The sequence below is a fragment of the Miniopterus schreibersii genome (genome assembly GCF_964146895.1).
Source record: "Miniopterus schreibersii genome assembly, chromosome: 20".
NCBI classification, from domain to species: domain Eukaryota; kingdom Metazoa; phylum Chordata; class Mammalia; order Chiroptera; family Miniopteridae; genus Miniopterus; species Miniopterus schreibersii.
Window position 1 is genome coordinate 12,137,694 of NC_138122.1, and position 6,000 is coordinate 12,143,693.

The window sequence follows — 6,000 nt, forward strand, 5'->3', positions numbered from 1 at the left end:
TCTGGAACTGTTAATGGCCCAGAGAAAAATGGCCAGAACACATCAGGGAGGTGGTAGTCATCAAAACCACAGAAGAGAGGCTGCCCAGAAAGGGAACACAGACAGAGAGCAGGGTTGAGGACACAACTCTGAGAAGATTCACTCCAGAGGAAGCACGACAAAAGGGCTGATACGAGGCTGAGAAGGCAGCTCAGAGGGGCAATCCAAATCCCAGAGGTATGCAGGAGGCCTGGGTATCAGAGCAAATGCACATGCAGGTGCGCGCGCACACACACACACACACACACATGAATATGCCATGCACAGGGGTACAGATACACTCATGCATGCCTACATATGCACGTGGCAGCGTGACTGGTTGCACAAACAGGAATCAGCAGTTATCACACATTTTAAAAGTTTGGGGTAAAGGAACACAGTGTGGTGGTTGTACTTTGAAGATGGCACAACATAAAAACCAGGAACTTGTTTAGATTTAATCAATTCATTCAACAAATACTGTCCACTCCAAGGCACTACCATGAATAGGAGAAAAGGTCCCCACCACCTGGACACAGTTGAAAGGGCAATGATCACCGAGCTGTCACTCTATTTCCAAGATTCTAAGGTGTCCTTACTGTTCTGATTTCAATGGTAACTTAACACAGTACCTCCCCAGAGCTGTGTCCATCAAAGGTGTTAAGGATGAAGGAACTGCAGCACACAGATAATGACAGATAGACTGAACTGCAGTAAACACACAAGAGGCTGCAACCAGAGAGGCACCAGGAACACTAAGTAGAGTACTGCCAGTCTCCTGGCAACCAAGAAAGATCATTTTAAGAGAAGGACACGCAGGTCAGTATGCCCAGTACTACAGAACACAGATCAGACCAGGACCAAAACCCTCAACACCTGGCAAGTCTGCCCAGACTCCAGCTAGAGTCAATCCCTGACTCTAGGGGCTGGGGAAAAAACCTAAAATGAGCAAGATATGAGGACATGGGGGGATTGAAGACAAATGGCAGTACAAGATGGAGAATGCCTGCTACCATGTTAAAAGGCTAAGAAGGGGCCATGTAGAAGCACAAAGCAAAGATGACAATGACAATATAACAAGGAGGCCTTGAAGAGGTGCACAGGGTGGGGCTGGAGAGCTGTGGAGAAAACTGTGAGCTCCCTGGGAAATCAGGAAAACCTGCCCAGCCCCAGAGGGCAACAGCTCGAGATGCAAAACCCCACAGTGGGGCAGTCCTGGACAAGTTTCTTACTTTCCCTCCACAAGCTTTGACTACTCATTCAACAAGTGCTTGCTGAACACCTTCGATGTGGTGCACACACACTATCCTAGATGCTGAGGACACCAAACAGACAAAATTCGTGCCCCACAGAGCTCACATTTTAGCAGGAGATGGTCAAGTAACAACTATGAAAAACTGAGAAGTGCTCAAGAGAAAACAAAGCAAGGAACTGGGGAAGGGGAGGCAGCTTCAGAAAGGGTGGACAGTAAAGGCCTCACAGCCAGTGTCCATCTGAAGGTAAGGAGAGTGAGTCAAGTGGGTAGTGGGGGTGTGAGGAAGGGACATTCCAAGCACACAGAGAAAACAAAGGCCCTGGGGTAGGAGTGTGGTGTGGCAGGTGAGAGCAGTATGCCGAGGGTGAATGAGAGGAAGCCAAGTCTGTGAGGGTGAGCAAGACCAGGACTCTGGCTCTTGTCTTGAGATGGGCCACTGGACAGGAAGGTCCAAGCAGTGAGGTCACATGACCCAAGGACAGCAGTGGCAGCCAGCTCTCAGCCGACCCTGTTCTAAGTGCTCCATGCATTTTCATTCTCCAGTGCTCACACAGCACTGAAAGGTTAAGCAATTTGCTCAAGGTCACACAGCTAGAAAAGTGGTGGAGCTGTTTTACCACCCAGGCAAGTTGATTCCAGTCTGTACTGCAATGTAAAAGAACCATTCTATGTCCAGAATTTTAGGAGGGGGTTGAGGGGAAGGACATGGGTGAGAGCAAAAAGAATTAAGAGGCTTACCAGGCTTAAGCCGAAATGGTCCTGAGGGTTGTATGTAGGCCTGAGAGGAATCCAGGTGGCTCCAAGCTCAAGAACAGAGCTGTCATGCACTGAGGTGGTGAAGGCAGCATGAGGAGTGTTTTGGGATAAAGATCGGGGTTTAAGTTTGGACATGGCTACTTGGCATCAAAGTAACGCAGAGATGTGGAAGAGGCCACTAGAAAGGTCAGGCTGCAGTTCAGATGGAAGGCTAGGGCTGGAGATGGGGATGGAGATGTCAAGGAGAGACGGCATTAAAGTCACGAAGCTGGATGAGATCACCAAGGAGAGGAGGGCAACTACAGGAGAGGCCATGACTGGGCAAACCAATCAGAAGTTTCCTACCCCCAAGGTCATGGTTAAACTATAAAACAACACTTGGGAACTGCCCCACACAGTGCCTGGCCATAAAGGACTCAAAAGATGGTTCATCCTGCCACTGGCCTCACTACTGCTTCAGATGATCTAACACATGGATGCAAATCTTGCTTGCCAAGTGGACTGTAAGCCAGCAGCAGACTCACAGCAGGCTTCCCTGAATCCCTGACACAGGGATAAAACCAACATACTTGGACAGCACCCTTTGTTGGAGTCCACTTACTGGGCTGGCATGGAGGCACAGCTGTGATAGTACAAAGCTGTGGCTGCTGCCTTTTGGTCAAGCCTCTCCTCCTGCGGCTTCCCGCCCAGCCCAGCAGCAGTATGACCTCATCCATTCCTTTTGTCATCCTCCAACTCACAGGCAGCACCAACGACTGGCCATTCACTCCCTTTGGTGAGCGAAGGCCAGTGACGGGGTTGCCCACAGCCTGGTGACTGAGAAGTCCATTCTGCTGCCAGGAAAGAGAGGGTCCTGTCCTGGTAGTTGGCCTCGCAGTCATCAGCACTAGACTGGACTGCCCAGCATCGAGCATCGGGTAACAAGGTACATGCAAACATGCAAAAACGTAAATCAAATTCCTACCATGAGCAACCCAAGTCCATCAGATGATATTTGACAGGTACAACTGTCAACAGGTTGCCACCTTACATTTATTTCTACCACGATCATTGTTATAGCAAAAGCACATTCCGGTTATCTATGTGATAATCAATTCATGAGTATTCAGTGGACGAAAAGACTTGGGCGGCTTCTCAGATTTCCCGCAGGGTCCTAAGCGAGCACTACAATGTTCATACCTTTCCCGCCTGAAAGCGATGCTAAGGCTTCGGGCCCACAGGGCGAGGGGTTTCTTGACACTCGCGCGGTTAACTTGGGCGGAAAGCGACCGGCGTTGGCGCCACCTGGGCCCCGGGCCCGCCCCCCGGCCACAGTACCTCACCGTCCCACCCCCCCGCCGGGCGGGACCCCAGCCCGGCGCTCTCCCAGGCCCGCCGCCCTAATACTTCACAAAGGCCGAGACTCCGCGTGGCCAGGCCCTCCTCACGCACACCCGCCCCACCCCGCCCGGCCCCGCCCCATCCCGCCGTGCCGCCGGGGCCCGCGCGGCCCTCCGCCCGAGAGGGTAAGGGCGCGCCCTCGCGCAGGCCGCAGCGCCCGCCCGGCCCGCGGGCGTCCCTCGCGCCCAGCACCTACCTCCGGCGCCCGCGGCCTGCCCGAGCTGCCCGCAGCCCGACCACAATGGGGAGACCCTCACTGCCCGGCCGCCACCGCCAACCAGAAAGGCCACCCAGGCTCTCCCGGGTCGGCGGGACCCGCCTGCCGCGCGGGCGAGCGGAGGGCGGGCCTTGGCGGCGCGTGGCCAATCCCTGGGCGCGGCCGCCCCGCATTGGGGAAACCGCGGAGCGGGCTGCGGAGGGCGCCAATCGGCGGCGTAGGGCTCTCGCGGCCTCGGCCCGCAGCCCAATAGCGCGGCCGCGCGGGCGGGACCAGAAGCTGAGGCCGCGGCCGCGCTAACGGTCACAGCCCGGGCGGGGCTCGCCGCGCGGAGGGCGATCGTCGCGAGGAGCGCCGGGAACGGGGCGCGCAGGGGACGCCGGGAACAGGGGAGCGCGGGGAATGCCGGGAACGGGGGGGGCGGAGGACCCCGGGAGCTCGGGAATGTCGGTAGCTGAGGGCGCTGGGATGCTTCCCGGGCTTCCTCCGTCTCCAGTGTAGCCAGTGCAGAGGAGAGTGTCCACACAGAAGTTTTCCAATTAACATCATTAAACAGAATCATTGGGAAAAAAATGACAAGTATCCTCAATTGTCTGGCACTTTTCCACTTGTTAATACTGTATCAGGAGCCTCAAGAAACGGAGGATATAAGTAAATGAAGGGACCACTCTTCCTTAGTTAGACCAGATTCCCAGTAAGTAAATGTAGAAAGAATGGAGTAATAGAAAATATCCCACTTCACATTAACTGCTTCAGACAAAAATCATAGATCTGATAAAACGTGGGCAAAAGTATGAGAAACCGGTGGTGAGTTTTACAGAGTTGCAAAGTTTTTCCCCCAAGATACTACGTTGCAAAGGGAAAATAGTAACTTTGCAGTGAAAAAAACGAGAGACACCACCTTAACAGTCACCAGCAAATGTGTACACATCCAAACTTATCAAATTATACACTGTAAGGATGTGTTGCATTGTACATTAATTACACCTGATAAAAATGAAGGGGGAGCCTGGCAGGGAGTGCCTCAGAGGTTGAGCACTGACCTAGGATCCAGGAGATCGCGGTTTGATTCCGGGTCAGGGCACATGCCCGGGTTGCAGGCTCAATCTCCAGTAGGAGGAGTGCAGGAGGCAGCTGATCAATGACTCATCATTGATGTTTCTCTCTGTCTCTGCCCCTCTCCCTTCCTCTCTCTGATATCAATAAAGATATATTTAAAAAAAAAAAAAAATGAAGGGGGAAAGCCCAGCAGCATGGCTCAGTGGTTGAGCATCAACCTATGAACCCGGAGGTCACCGTTGGATTCCTGGTCAGGGCACATGCCCAGGTTTCGGGCTCGATCCCCAGTCGGGGGCCTGCAGGGGGCAGCCGATCAATGATTCCTCTCTCATCATTGATGTTGCTATCTCTCCCTTTCCCTTCCTGAACTCTCTGAAATAAATAATAAATAAATAATAAATAAAAAATGAAGGGGGGGGGGGAAGCACCAGGAAAGGGATAAATTGTGTGCCTCCAGAGGAGAGGACATGTGTCACTTGATGTTTCTGCCCAAAAGGCTAAACCTGAATGTAATCACTAAGAAAAATCAGACAAACCCAAGTGAGGGACATTCTACCAAAAAACTGGCTGGTACTTTTCTAAAGTGTCAAGATCATGCAAGTCAAAGACAGACTCAGGAGCCATCTTTGGTAAAAGGAGACAACAAATGGTCATGTCTGATCTGGATCCTAGATTGGAGGCTGTCTTAGGACAGGGATATTAGTGGGGCAATTGATAAAATTCAAATGTCTGTAGATCAGTTAATAGTACTGTATCAGTGCTAATTTTCTGGTTGTAATCATTTTACCATGGTTAGGTAAGGTGTTAAATTTGAGGGAAGTAGATGAAGGATATTGGAATTCTCTGTTTTATTTTTTGAAGTTTGTAGCAAGTTGAAATCATTTCAAAATGAAAAGGTTAATTAATAAAAGCAGGGAGAGGTAATATTGCAGGTGAGGAAACTGGAAGCCAGGCCCTTGCCTCCCTTCCTGCCCCTTTCTGTTCACCTGGCTGCCTCAGTGGTCAGCACCAGGCACCTCACAGTGGACACCAAGCCTCATGAGGGTCTGGTTCCTGGACTCAGTCAACTGCTAACCTTGGCCCAGTGCAGTCAGGGCCCATGGGAACCCTTGGCACATCACCATTCAACCACAGCCACCTCTATACACTTTGTTGCTTGGTGAGTTGGGGGCCCCACCCACCCCAGTCAGATTTGAGACCTCATATCTGCATCCTACAGCCAGCTTTCCACAAGGCCCGGAACCAACTAGGTGATGGACTGGGACTCTCACTGCCAGACCTCCCCGACATCCCTCACCTGGCTCCAGCCTCAGAG

General features: G+C 52.2%; 1 protein-coding gene across 6 annotated transcripts in view; it reads right to left on the minus strand.

Annotated features, from left to right (window-relative positions):
- Positions 1–3,745, minus strand: part of DGCR8 (DGCR8 microprocessor complex subunit) — a 23,749-nt gene extending 20,004 nt beyond the window's left edge. Inside the window, exons 1-2 of one of the 6 annotated variants that reach the window (XM_081123054.1) lie at positions 3,606–3,735; positions 3,209–3,281 (exon numbers count right to left, since the gene is read on the minus strand). The gene's annotated coding sequence lies outside the window, so the exon portion shown is untranslated. Of the gene's footprint in view, positions 1–3,208; positions 3,282–3,601 lie in introns of all 6 variants that reach the window. The other 5 variants (XM_081123055.1, XM_081123053.1, XM_081123056.1 and 2 more) reach the window with 5 other exon arrangements.
- Between the last annotated feature and the right edge of the window lie 2,255 nt (positions 3,746–6,000).